The sequence below is a fragment of the Rosa chinensis genome, chromosome 1 (genome assembly GCF_002994745.2).
Source record: "Rosa chinensis cultivar Old Blush chromosome 1, RchiOBHm-V2, whole genome shotgun sequence".
NCBI classification, from domain to species: Eukaryota; Viridiplantae; Streptophyta; class Magnoliopsida; order Rosales; family Rosaceae; genus Rosa; species Rosa chinensis.
Genome location: NC_037088.1, coordinates 49,151,568 through 49,165,217, shown reverse-complemented (window position 1 = coordinate 49,165,217; position 13,650 = coordinate 49,151,568). Strand labels below are relative to the sequence as shown.

Below are 13,650 nucleotides of genomic sequence, written 5' to 3'. Positions count from 1 at the left end.
AATGCTCCAAATGTACTTGGATCAGGTTTGATTGACATCGAGGTCAAAACAATGAAAGCCTCATCCAAAAGACCAGCTCGCCCAAGAAGGTCAATGAGACAGGTATAATGCTCGGAATCTGGAAAAACTTGATAGTCATTAGTCATTAATTTAAAGTAATGAAGCCCTTTCTTTACTAACCCTCCATGACTACATGCAGAAAGAACCCCAAAGAAAGGCAATTCCATCGGGTCTTATGCCATAAGATAACATTTTGTCAAAAATCTGAGTAGCTTTGGCAAGACCATGGAATGCATAGGCACATATAACTGAAGTCCATGTAACTAGATCAGGCTCAATAATCAAGTTGAAACATTTAAATGCAGGAGCAATACTACCACATTTGGAGTACGCATTTATTAGAGCATTAGCAATTGACGAAAACAGATGAAACCCCAATTTAACGATGTAACTTGTAAGCATGAACTTCCCATTGGGTTCCAAACCTCAAAAAAGAAAAAGAGTTCTGCGCAAAATATTTGTTAGGCTAAAATTAGCCCAACCCTCCTTACGATCCTGGCTACGTCCCTGGATGTAAGCATGAACTTCCATAAGTTCATTAGCAGATGGTACATTGCCACATGTGCGAACAATGCTTGCCAGAATAAACTCATCAGGATAAAAATGTTCTCTAAACATTTCCCACAGAAGTTTTACCGCTTGAATCCCTTTTCCATGCTGTCCATATCCCACAATTATAGTGTTCCAAGAAACAACATTCTTGATGGACATCGCATCAAAAGCCTTGCGAGCATTGCCTATGTTATTAAACGACTGTCTAGTAACAGTGCCATGATGATGCTTTCCGGGTTCACAAGATCCCCAAGTACTACTTGCACCTAAGCAGGCTGCTAAATGTAAACTCATCCCCCTTAACACCCTCCAACCTCGTCACATTGAAGACCCCAAAGGCCCCTTCTGCCAAAGAATTTGAAGCATAGCAATTCACCATCACATTCCACAAAACCTGATCTTTCTATAATACAGAATCAAAAGCACACCTTGCATCTTCAACTAAACCAAATTAATTTTGCGTACAAACCAACAAGAGCGCTACCCACAAAGCAACTCAAATCAAATCCTAACTTCACCGCAAAACAATGCAATTGTCTATCAATCTCTACATCCTTCAACTCTATGCAACCGCGCAACAAACCATTAACTGTTATATCATCCGGACCAGCTGTTTTCCAACAACATTCTCCTAAAATAAGAAAAACCCAGAAACAAATTCGACTCATAATTACTGCTACAGTCAACAAACCCAGTAATTAACGCATTCCAAGCCGCCACATTTCTCACAGGCATTTCACCAAACAGCTTCTGTGCCTAATTAAAAGCCTTGCATTTGACTTATACATTGAGAATTTGGAGCAAAAGGAATAGGCCACGTGAGCCATTGGAGCGGGTCATTTGGAACCCAGATTATGCAAATGAATGGGTTTTTTTGGGTTTAAATACCGCATACTATTTTCTTTGTTCACCTTATTATTTTCTTTGTTTAGAAATATCCTTACATGACATATCTAATTTTTAAAAAAATATTCTTATATTGTCGCTGGTATTAGTTGGGTGCCCTTTTCAAGACCTCTTCAAATGGATTCACTGATGGTGGAATGATATATGATATATCGATGTTTCATGGAGCTAGTACAAAATCAAAGATACTAAAGTGTCTAGATTGTGGCACATTTTTAGCATGTTTTTTTTGGTTCGTTGGAGTTCAGTTGTTTAAGAATATATTAGAGATGGATGCTTAGGGTACTCTACTGTTATATGGTGTGAAACCTATTTTGTGTAGTGGAAAGTGCATTGATAGAGGAAGCAAGGACCTTATTTTCGCTTCTTTTTCACAGTTTTATGTACATATTACCTCTAAGAAATGTATTCAGGCAGCGCATATTTTAGTAATGATCGCGCTTTTGTTTCCTGCATTTCAAGTTAGGGTAGAGGAAGAACCACAATAGTTTTTCCCATATACGTATATCTGTTGTAACTATCTCAATTGTGTAATGCAATTTTCTTCCCTTCAAAAAATAATAATAATAATAAAATAAAAATTAAAAGAAATTATTTAATGAAAATCTCTCATTTAATTTATACCAATAAGAAAAATACAATATATTACAGTTTCCTAACGAAATCATAATCTGATTCACTTTTCATTTTTTTAATTCTCTCTTTCAGTTTCAATGTTTGTCTATGTTAATCAATGTCAAAAGAACAGTAAGTTAACACCTGTGAGCAGTGAAGAAGAAAATGATTTTTTTTTCGTGTTTTTAGTTTTTGCTTTTGGCGTTCACAAAGTGTATTGAAAAGATATTGAACAAGTTAACATTAAGGTTGTTTTTGTGAATTGAATAACAAATTAACGATAAAGAGAGAACGAAAAGGCAAAAAAAGAAAGTAATAAATTCATACTCAGGTGGAGAAGATGAAAATTAACATTAGCCAATGAGAAATTAAGTAATTTTTGTATTTAATTAATTAGTTATATATTTAGTTTTTCTTACATATCTGAATTTTAACAAAATTGTCACCCTAAGCCGTATACGTTTGTTGCACCCAAACCCTAAGCCTCCGGACTCCTTCTTCCATTTTCACGACAATCTCTGACTCCCTTCTCCCACTTTCACGTTAATCTCATCACCATGCGCAACATCGATGCAGTCACGGCCTCATTTGCGACTTCCCTTGTCCTAGCGAGGGGTGGCGAAGTGATTGACATCTTAGCGATAGCTTGCGGCTCTCAGCGCCGTGCCTCGCAATCCTATCTTTTGGCTCACCCTTTAGCAGTGAAACTGGCTGCTCTGAACAATCTGAAACGCTTTTCTAAGCTTGTTTGGGCGCTTGACAGGGATTTCAAGATTTAATAGTAAGCACTGAATAGGTTCGTGCTGAGTTTTGATCTACTCCAAGATAGAAACAAAGTATTGAAGGGAGGTCCTTGGAGATTCAATCATGCCCCGATAGTACTCCGACAGTATGATGGTGTTACACCAGTTCAGAAGGTGGACATGAACTCACTTTATTTCTAGGTACTCATCGCGGACATACCGCCATTATATGAGGTACGTCATACTATCATGAACATCACCTCTGAAGTTGGAAAATTTATTGAATTGGATGACAAGCTTTTGGACAATTTTGGGAAGGTTAGGTTTTGCATGGGATTGACAAAATTTTCTTCCTAAAAAAGGCTCTGAAACTAGGTGCTAATGTTGAGGCTGAAATTTCATTCTTCTTTGAGAATCTTGTGGGTAAGTGCAAGGCCTGTGATCTCATTTTCCATGAAGAGGGACGCTATCATAAGACTGATGGTAGGGCCCTACCAAGGTTAGAACATGGTGGCCAAGAAAAGAAACCCGAAATCCTTACCGCTTCTTTGGGTTTTGCCAACAGCAAGTTTGTAAATGGAAACTTCAATTTTCAAGGTACTCAAACACCTATTTTGCCTCCTGTGAGCAAAGTGCTATTTGGCTCTAAAGAAGCTGCTACTGGTTGCAAACATGTGCTGCTACGCGACCATGATGCCAGATCCTCATTAAGTACAGATTCCTCTCACATTGGTTCCAGTCAATAATATGGTGCTTACCAAACGGGATGGGCCTGCGTCACTGTGTGCATCCTAAAAAAAATTGAAAGTACTGCTGCCAAAATTGTTTAGCACACAGTATGGTTGTGCTTGGAAAGAAATTGAAGATGCTGGAATTCATTACCAAGTTTACTACTAAATCACTTTGGACGGTTAAAGCTCAAGGTAGTATTTTGGTCCTTGAAGAACATAGGACTAAAGGGAAGACTAAACCGAAGAAGAAAAGGGGAAGGCCTCTTGAATCCAAGAACAAGAATCCTTCCAAAGCAAAGAAAGTTGCAGAGGTACAAGAGCTCTGTCTGGCCTATCTTACGGTCTTGCCAAGCCTCCAAGTCCTAGTTTGAAGGGCAAGAAGAAAATTTACGTCCTTTATTTTGAACTTTGCCTATTTACTATGTTTTTGTTTTATAGTTTATAGGGTCGATGTAATAAGTGAGCATGGATTGTATTAATGAGTAGTGTTATCATGTATACCACTTTTCTTATCTGCCGTCTGCATCAGGGCAGTGAAAAGGTATATAATATACCGTTCTAGCTTGAGTTAATGGAAACCGTTTTGATTTGATTCCAAAAAAAATAAATTAATTATTTGAATTTTAAAAAATAAGTATACTTATTAATCATTTGATACTTGAATAATATAATTTTTTAATAATTTAAATATTAATAGAGTGAAATAAAAACACAATAGGATGACAATAGCCGCATTTAAATAAAAACCATCTCTTTATTTTTTTTCATTTATTTGTCCGATGTTCAGTTGCTACATTGGGCACCCATATTTTAAAACCATGTAGGAGCAGCGGGAGTAGGGCATGCAGGGCAACAACACTGGCGGTTCACGCATGTGCACGCAACTCCATGGGGATGAGGACAGTCTGACTTAGGATCTTGACACCCAGGAGCGCCTATGGGGCCCCTAGCCTCCGCGGCAAACTGCAAACCTGCCACCAAAGAATTTCCGGTATCAGATTAAGAGTTCCAAAACCAAGTCCAAGACTACACACACATTAAACATCAAGTCAGCCAAGAAAAAATCTCTGATAAATTTATTGGTAAAAAATTTACATTATATACTGTCACAAAAATGTTGGTGTAAGAGAATATTGGAAGTATGAATAGTAGTTTTATATTTTTAGATAAATTAAGACTATTTCTGAGAATGGGAGTCTGAAATATTTCCTTGACTAAATTTTAAACATAATAAATTGATATATATATATATATATATCCAAATAATAAGGGTTATAATTTGTAATAGCTTACTAAGTGCAATGATGAAGAGTATGCCCAACAAACCGATTCTTGAGAAAGACTTGTCCATGTCTATTTGGATTTGTAAGATACCAAGAGTGTATAATATTTCTGTGTTTTGTTTCGACTTGATGTTTAGCACTACTATGGTCTATATTTATAGCATTTGGCCAGGTGAAGCTAGTAAATAAAATTGGTATTTCAAACTTTCAAAGACCGGTGGTTTATGACCCAATCATTGATAACAATCATAACATGGTCCAATACATCATCAGATTCTGTATACACTAAAATTGAAAGATTTCTTTCCTCTTCCCTTATACAAATTATAATATATACATTAAAAAATTTCCTTATATGTTTGGAAGAGAAATGTTAATTATATACTTAAATACATGTACTTGATAACATGATCTAATATGCATTATTAGATTCTATATACACTAAAATTGAAAATTAATTTTGTTTCTCTTTCTTTCCTCTTCCCTTATACAAATTAATACATTAATTTTCCTTATATGTTTGAAATAGAAATGTTAATTATATACTTAATATGTGAAAATACACTCAATGACTTAATTATTACTTAATATGTAAAAATACACTCAATGACACTCATATACATGACATGTCAAATTCACTACATAAGTGTTTCTAACTACCATCATACTAGCTACATTCATTTGTTTCGTAATTGACTAAGAAATTTATGTTCAACCCAATAGGATATGAATCCCATAGTGAAAAGAATTAAAGGGGGTGTGTTCAATTCATATTTTTAAAGATTTTGTTTGAGTTTTTATAATCCATAAATTTACTTAATCTATGGATTGTTTAAATTCTATATGGACTCTAATTTATTCTAATGGATTGATTTACTAGTATTTATTTAGATTTTACAAGTCCTTATGATGTTTTTGGTAGGTTAATTTTTTTTTTCTTCTTTAATATTTAAGCAATGGATTTATGGATCCAACTATATATAATGCTATATCAATGACAAAAAGTATGGCAACCTACCATTCCTTATGTTGTATATAATGATATATGAACAAGGAAAATTCTAGTATATGTTGACGTATGCCATACATCAAGTTTTTTGAATATTTTAGACCGTTGGATTTAATTAAAAGTTGAATATATCTGACGGTTTGAAATATTCAATAGTGGTAACCTGCTTACCAGGTAACCTGTATCTTTTTTTTTTTTCTCTTCTTTTTTTAAAGATTCCTACTTACATATCAAAAAAAAAAAAAAATTAGAAAACCCTAAATTGAAAAGGAGAAGAAGAAGATTAAAGGAAGAACATTGTCCCGTCCAGATTGTTCGTCCATTTTTTACAACAGTCATTCAATTTCTGTCTAATTTTGTTCTAAGAGAAAACCCTAATTTGAAGAGGAGAAGATGATAGGAAGTCAAAATGCTTGACGAGTTCAGTTGTGATTGCACCAAAACTTCTCATGCGCCGGTAAAAAGGAAATTTTGATTCGCAGCAGTACGGTGTTGTCTGTGTTGTCTGTATGTTTGAGATCGTTCTGTTGTATGCAAGCCCGTGTTTTCTTCCGGTGTTTTAGTTCAGGTGGCTAGCATGGTGGAATTTGGGTGTGGGAACTGTCATCACCCTTCCAGTAAGTTTTTTCAATTAACCTCGTTTTGCTTCCAGTAGATGCGATTGGTGTAAACATGTTTTCTTCTAGTTTTTGGATTGTCTTAGTTTCCAGTTTCCCTTGGGAATTAAGTTTTCTTTTGAATGACAAGGAAACATCTAGCATATATAGGAACTTATCCTAATCTAGTATGAATAGAATTATTAAGTTCATCGGGAAGACACAATAAACCATTCGTTGAACCATATATCTTGAAGTAGTCTAGTCGGGGATTTATAGTCTAGTTGGGGATGAAAGGGAGGTTTTAACTCCAGGGACTGCTCAAATCTTTCAAAAGGAAAAAGAGAGTAGCAAAGCTCAACTTGGTCAAACCTTGAGAGATTTTACTGGGAGCCTTACTAAAATTACAAGATTTCTAGGTGGAGCCTTACTAAGATTACTGGGAGCCTTACTAAGATTTCTAGGTGGAGCCTTACTAAGATTTCTGGGAGCCTTACTAAGATTACTAAAATTATATTTATCGGTCTTAACCAAAGGCATGGCTTATACGGCTTCTAGGCCATGCTGAGATCATTTCTATAGTAGAAGTTCAGGGCTTTGGTATTAATATTTTGTTTCCAGAGAGACAATGATATTGGATTGGTAATTAGTCTAACAGCTAGGGTCAAGTAACTGAGTGGATTCTGTTTAATATAAGCTCGAAATAAACTAGGCAAAGCGACGTTGAGGATGGATTGGATCGTAACTTAACTCCTAAATTTGTATATGAGGTATTTATCAGTAACAAAACATGAAAATTCCCCATAATGCAGTAATTGGATATGAGGTTTAGGGTTTGGACATGACAAGGAAAATTCAGCCAAGTTAATAGTGCTTTGTTTTTTTGTTCTTTTGTTTTTTTGTACTTCATCTTCAAATCGTTTTGAGTGAACATTATTTCTTCTATTCATACTAAGCTTCTGATATTGATTGGTTTGCAATTCTTCTTTCTTATCCTTAAGGTCACAGATTCTAGAGTAGGTGTATTTCATCACAAAACATAACTTTGACCCATGCGAAATCGACATCAGCTAAAATTTAACCTATTAAGGACCCATTTCATAACGTGCTCTCAAATCCAAGCTATAGTTCTTGGTTTAGAAATAGAAAACTCATTAGGGCATAAAAAAATGACTAGTTTTTCTGGTATTCTATTCGAGGATTGGACAAAAGGGTGCTTCTGCTTTTTTACATAAAAAGTAACTGTTACGATGAATGTGAGCATGTATTGTAGTCCAACCTGAAGGTAAAAATTCTTTTTACTTTGATAAAAAGGCCTAGCTACTGATTCATTTATTGTCATGTAAGGAGATAATAAACTAAAATCTTTTTAGTTTGATCTTTCATATAAATCAGGAACTAGCTTTTGTTTCACCATCACCTACTTCACAATTCAAAACACCCAAAAGACCCCATTTTACAAATCCTAAACCCTGTTTCTTCCTTAAATTGGTCTACTATGTACATACATATTGTTCCCAATACAATAATTTTTTTTTAATAATCCTACAGTTTTTGGTTTTGCATTACTCATGGATGAAACGATTGAGACTTACACATGGGTTTTGGAGACCTTTATATCGTCTATGAATAACAAAAGGCCTGTTGCTGTTTTGACTGATGGGGATGAAGCAATGCGAAGGGCTATTGAAGTGGTACTCCCTGGTTGTCCTCATCGTCTGTGTACATGGCACATAGCAAAGAACGCCCGGAGGCACCTGCGTAAGAACAGTGTCTTTTCTGAATTTAGACGTTGTATGTGGGATGAAGTCACTCCAGATGATTTTGAAAAACGCTGGAATGCTATGGTTAACACACATGGTCTCCACAATAAGGATTGGGTTAAGATGATGTATGAAAAGAGGCTGGAATGCATTCCAGCTTAGTTTGCCTAATGTAGATGGAAAGATGGGGAACTTTATCAATGTGATAATAACATGGTTTTGAATTTTTATTCACTTCTGTTTTGACATTTAGAAGCAGTCTGCTTAATTTATTCTAGTTTAGATATACCTAAATTGCAGTAAAGCATGCATCTGTTGACATGAGCACCTGAATGTGCACCGCATTTAGACAAATAAACAGTTCTCTTTTTTCTTTTTTCTTGTATTCTTTTCTTTTCTTTTGGCCAATAAACAAAGAAGTTGTTCAAGCAAAAAGAAGCTGAACAAAGAAAAAAGAATGAACAAAGAATCCAAACATTGAGGTCATTGTTGGCCACAGGATCAGCAACGTGGTCATAGAGGTTCTCAACTGGCCCTTTTCCAGTTACAATAGCCTGAACAAAGAATCCAAACATTGAGGTCATTGCCAACCGCCCATTCTTGATTTCCTTCACCTTCAGTTCAGCAAAGGCTTCAGGTTTAATTGATAATAGTTGATTTCCTTCACCTTAACTCGTCAATGTCTTCCATATTGAAAATGGGAATGGTCGATTTAGTTCTTTTGACAGACCTGGAATCTCAAATTAAAAAGCAGTAGATGCTATCTGCTCCCATCCTTCGAGGGCCTCCAATTGATGCGTGCTAATTGCAGCAGCACAAAATTTTTCAAAGTCCATTTTCCTATATGCAAGTGGTTCCATCTGCAATCATATAGTGTTTTCATCAAAAGCTGATTATACTAAATTTTAAAATGTAAGAGAACAAAGAGGATCAAATCATAGTTTAACCAATTGCAAAGGGGTTGAAATATTTAATCAAGCATACTGGTAGCTTGCTCTAGCACATGCCGCAAAAGTGACAGAACTTTAGAACCAACACAAACGAAAGCAATACCAGCGAAGCTATATATCTACAGTAGTATTGAAATAAGCCTTACTGCATTTAGAATATCAACAACCCTTGCCTCCATCATAGCTTCGGTTGAATTTCTCTGAAGAGCCTGCAGAATTTAATTTCCTAACCATAAATGACTTGCATAGTTGCATAGTGTGGAAGTAACAAATAAAAAAGACAAGGAAAAAAGAAAAGTCCTCTTCAGTGTCTACCCTGGAATCTCAAATTAAAAGAACTAAGAGCAGCCCTCTTCTTGTGGGAACTGTACATAGCAGGTCTTCTTCCCATAATCTGGGTCCATCATGAAACACATTGCTTCCTTAACAGCTTTACTGTTATTGAAGTAGTGATCACAATCGACGTTCAAAAGATATGCACCATTTGTCAGGACAGCTGAAACTCGAATCTACAAGGCACATGGTAAACCATGTCAGACAATTGAGATGGTTTGGGTATACAATTATTAATCAAAATACCTATTGTATCTCAGATAATCTTGTTTAAGAGAGGATAACAGTATTGCTATAAAACAAGGGTAATTTACAACAATTGCTACCCCAAATTGAAAGAATGTTAGCATCCTCACAATATGATATGTATCATGCCATCATGGTGTACTTGGTCAAGGAATTATTGAGGATCCTAATCAGCCAAGTAACAAAGACAGATCCTCCAGAGAGGTCATAAATAGAAGCTAGCGGGGTGAGCATTTATGCAGTTATACAAATGCATATCAATGAAAAATAAATCATTTTGGGCATTTATCCATCTTTATCAGAAAATGATTGAATAACCAAAATACAGTTCCAACTCAGTCAAACTTTGATTATAGCAATCAAAAAATAAAACTAATAAAAACAACTCAACAGAACATACCAATATTCAGTAAGGGCAAAGCAACTAAAATGAGGTGAGAAACATCGATCAAACCCAACCCAACTGCCATAGACAAGTAAAAAGGTAACCCCAAAGCCAATTTGCACTAAGAGTTTAGTGAATGTACTAAACTTAATTAGCATAACAGAGAAACAAAAGCTTAATTAGCATTGCACGGGTTCTTCAACCACAAACATTTTTGTACAGTGAACAGCCAAAAGACCAAATCCCAACCCAGAAATTTTGAAATAAAACTACAACACAGAAACTCTAAAACTCAATTCCCACAGAAGTCATCACAACCTCTAAGTTTACCCAAAAACCCTGACCTTAAAAAATTCATCAGGTCACACCCACACCTCTACAAATTCATCAGGTCACCCCTAACATTACTCAATGCCACCATTATATTCCAATCTCAAACCCCCTCCAAGTTGACCCTCCTTCATTCGACACCTCCTCCAACAAATTAACAAGAACACAACTTTTCATACAAATTCCAAATTCATATATAAATAATAAATCCAATAAAAAATAATAAAAAAAGACCAAAACAGGGTGAATTTTTTTAAAACAAATTGCATATACCTGTGAAGAAGAACTCTCATGCACAAGGCCAGACCTTCTTCCTTCCATAGAAGAGCCATCACTACCTCTCTCAGCTTTCTTGGACCCAATATGCGCAGTCCTCTTCCGCCCCAGAAGCCCCTTTCAATTGCTGCAATAGAATCACATTCAAAAACCAAAGAACTAACCAAAATCAACTCCAATTTACCGAAAATAGACTGCAAACATATACCAAAAAGCAAGAAATACCTAACGAGCCACAAGATTTCGATTGCAAGTACAGAAATCGAGTGCGACAAGCAACTGATTGCTAAGCAAGAAGTCGAGAGAGCAAGTGAGATTGGAGGAGGTATTTGGGGCTGAGGTGTTAGGTTTTTTGATTTGGGTATTACGGATTTTGGGCCAAGATTGGTTTCATAGGAAATGAAGCAGGATGTGAGAGGCTAAGAGAGAAGGAAGACGAAACGGATGGCGAAGGAACGATTCAGATTTGGTTGTTTGGTGTTTGGTATGTTTTTTGATCTGGTTTTTGAGGGTGAGAGCGACTGGAGGAGAGAGGAAGTAAAAGATATAGAACGAAGAAAAATGACAACAAAAGAAGAAGAAAAGAAGAAGCAAATAATCTGAGAGCCAAAGATTAACTATGGACCAAGAAGGAAGAAGTAAGAAGGAAGAAGGAAGAACTAAGAGGGGCGTTGGAAGAGAAAGGGAAATAGAGAACCCAATCCTCAGTTCGGGTAAAAAAAATAAAAATAAAAAAAATTAAAAAAAAACTTAGTTCACTTTTTAATACTTTATTATTACAAGTTTTCAGAACCACTTTACTAATAAAACAACGAATGTGTTGCTATAATAGTAAAACTTCATATATTTAAGTAAATTTGCAGTGAGTCCTTTATGGTGTAATAAGGTTGTCTATTTTGTAATTACTGTCCTTTAAGAGTTATTTACTTATTTGACAATATTTTTTTTAGATTTTACGGCAATTGAGGTCCAAAGTAATAACCAAGGTTGTATTTGTGGTAATTCTTCAATATTACAAGTTTGACAACGAATTGTTGTAGAAGTAGTAATCAAACTCTTATTTGTGGTAATTTTTTATATTACAAGTCTGAGAACTATTTTACTAATGTGACAACGAATTGCTGTCAAAGTGGTAAAACTTTATGTATATATTGTAAATGAGGCGCGAGTTCTTAATTGTGTATTAAAGTTCTATATTTTGTAATTAATACTTTTCTTGTGTAAATCTCATCATCCATGAGAGAATTACTCGTTTGACAATGCATTTTACTATAGATTACAACAATTGAGGTATAAAGTGGTAATTATGGTTGTTTTTATGATAATTACATGAAATATGATCCATTTACAAAAAAAAACGATCCACTTACCAATGCTACAACAAATGATTTGTTTATATGGTAAATAATCATATTAGAACTAAAACTTTTCAAGTCCTTATTCTTGTAATCCAGTTGTTCTTTTTGTAATTAGAGTCCTTTCTTTTGTAAATTATATCATCGATGAGGCATTTTACAACAAAAGACCACATTGGACGTATTTAATGATAATTATAGTTGTAATAAAAGTAATTATTATATTTACGATATTCATTACAAGTTTTTGAACGATTTAAGTATAAAAGAATAAATGAGTACTTAGTATGGTAATTTTTTTTTTTAAGTACACATGTCAAATTATAATTGGATAACCTGTTGACCTGTACAACAGGTTTCACCAACTAATTTAATTTAATATATATTAATTAAAAAGTTGATGTATGACAAACATCAACACACCTTAGACTTCCCCATATGAACAATAAGAGAAAACTAACCGGCCAAAATGTTGCACAAAAAATAAAGTAGTAAACTAATGACATAATTTATTTCAGATCTAGTTTACAAAAGAAACATGTGTGTATATATCATCTTAACAATACCATTGGAAGTGATCTTAATTAGCTAGAAGGATTAAGGCTTCTAGAGCCATAGTGATAAAATATATATATATATATATATATATATATATATATATATACGGGAGGGTTCGAAAGAGGACGTCCGTGAGTTTCTAAAACTGCGATGAACTCTTCTCAGCCGTTGATTTGTTTAAATGAAAAGCAACGGCCAGATGAGGAAGCTTGCGATTGTCAAATGGATCCGGTACGGCAACTCGACTCCTCAGTCTCACCCTCAACGACAAAACCAGAGTCACCATCTCCAGTTCTCCACCCAAAATCCATGTCTTCCCACCATTGATGTTTGAAACTCGCCTCAGGTTGCACGATTTTCATAACCAAAGCTTCGTTCTTTTTCTTTCTCTCACAAAAATTGCAGTCCTCCGATGGTATCGAACTCCCATGGAGTTTTCGCCCCCAAAATTGGGGACTTGGAAGCACATATAGTCATCTAGAGTTTTTCTCGAGTATGGGTTCCCTCTTTTCTGATACTTTTGATTTCCAATTACAAAATTTATGATTTTTTTTTTTTTTTTGAATATTTTGATACGAAATACCTGAATTGAGATTTTTCCTTTCAATAACTAGTTAGCGAATCGATCCGTTGTTGTACAAAACAAGACTGATCATGTACAGACTGATCATGGTTTCAATTGTGAATGGTTAGTTGGATACTCGGAAGATTCTTGGAACAATGGAATTTTGTACATGATCAGTCTTGTTTTGTTTTAAAATGCCAGGCTTAGTTATGAACTGATGTGGTTCATTTTTGTTTGTGTAATGGTTCCAGAAAATATGATGCCAGGCTTAGTTATGAACTGATGCTCTCTGTGATCATGTTTCATTTTGTTTGTGTAATGGTTCCAGAAAATATGATGTTTCATTTTGTTATGAATTGATGTGGACTGATCATGGTTTTCGTTCTATTGTCTT

General features: G+C 35.0%; 1 long non-coding RNA gene across 1 annotated transcript; it reads right to left on the bottom strand.

Moving 5' to 3' along the window:
• Positions 1 to 4,563: 4,563 nt before the first annotated feature.
• On the bottom strand, positions 4,564 to 11,447 carry LOC112174466. The gene is made up of 6 exons (XR_002926025.2): positions 11,004 to 11,447; positions 10,776 to 10,905; positions 9,524 to 9,717; positions 9,355 to 9,417; positions 8,091 to 9,118; positions 4,564 to 4,578 (listed from the first exon to the last, which is right to left on the bottom strand). It is a non-coding gene; the product is annotated as an uncharacterized LOC112174466 (long non-coding RNA).
• Positions 11,448 to 13,650: the final 2,203 nt, after the last annotated feature.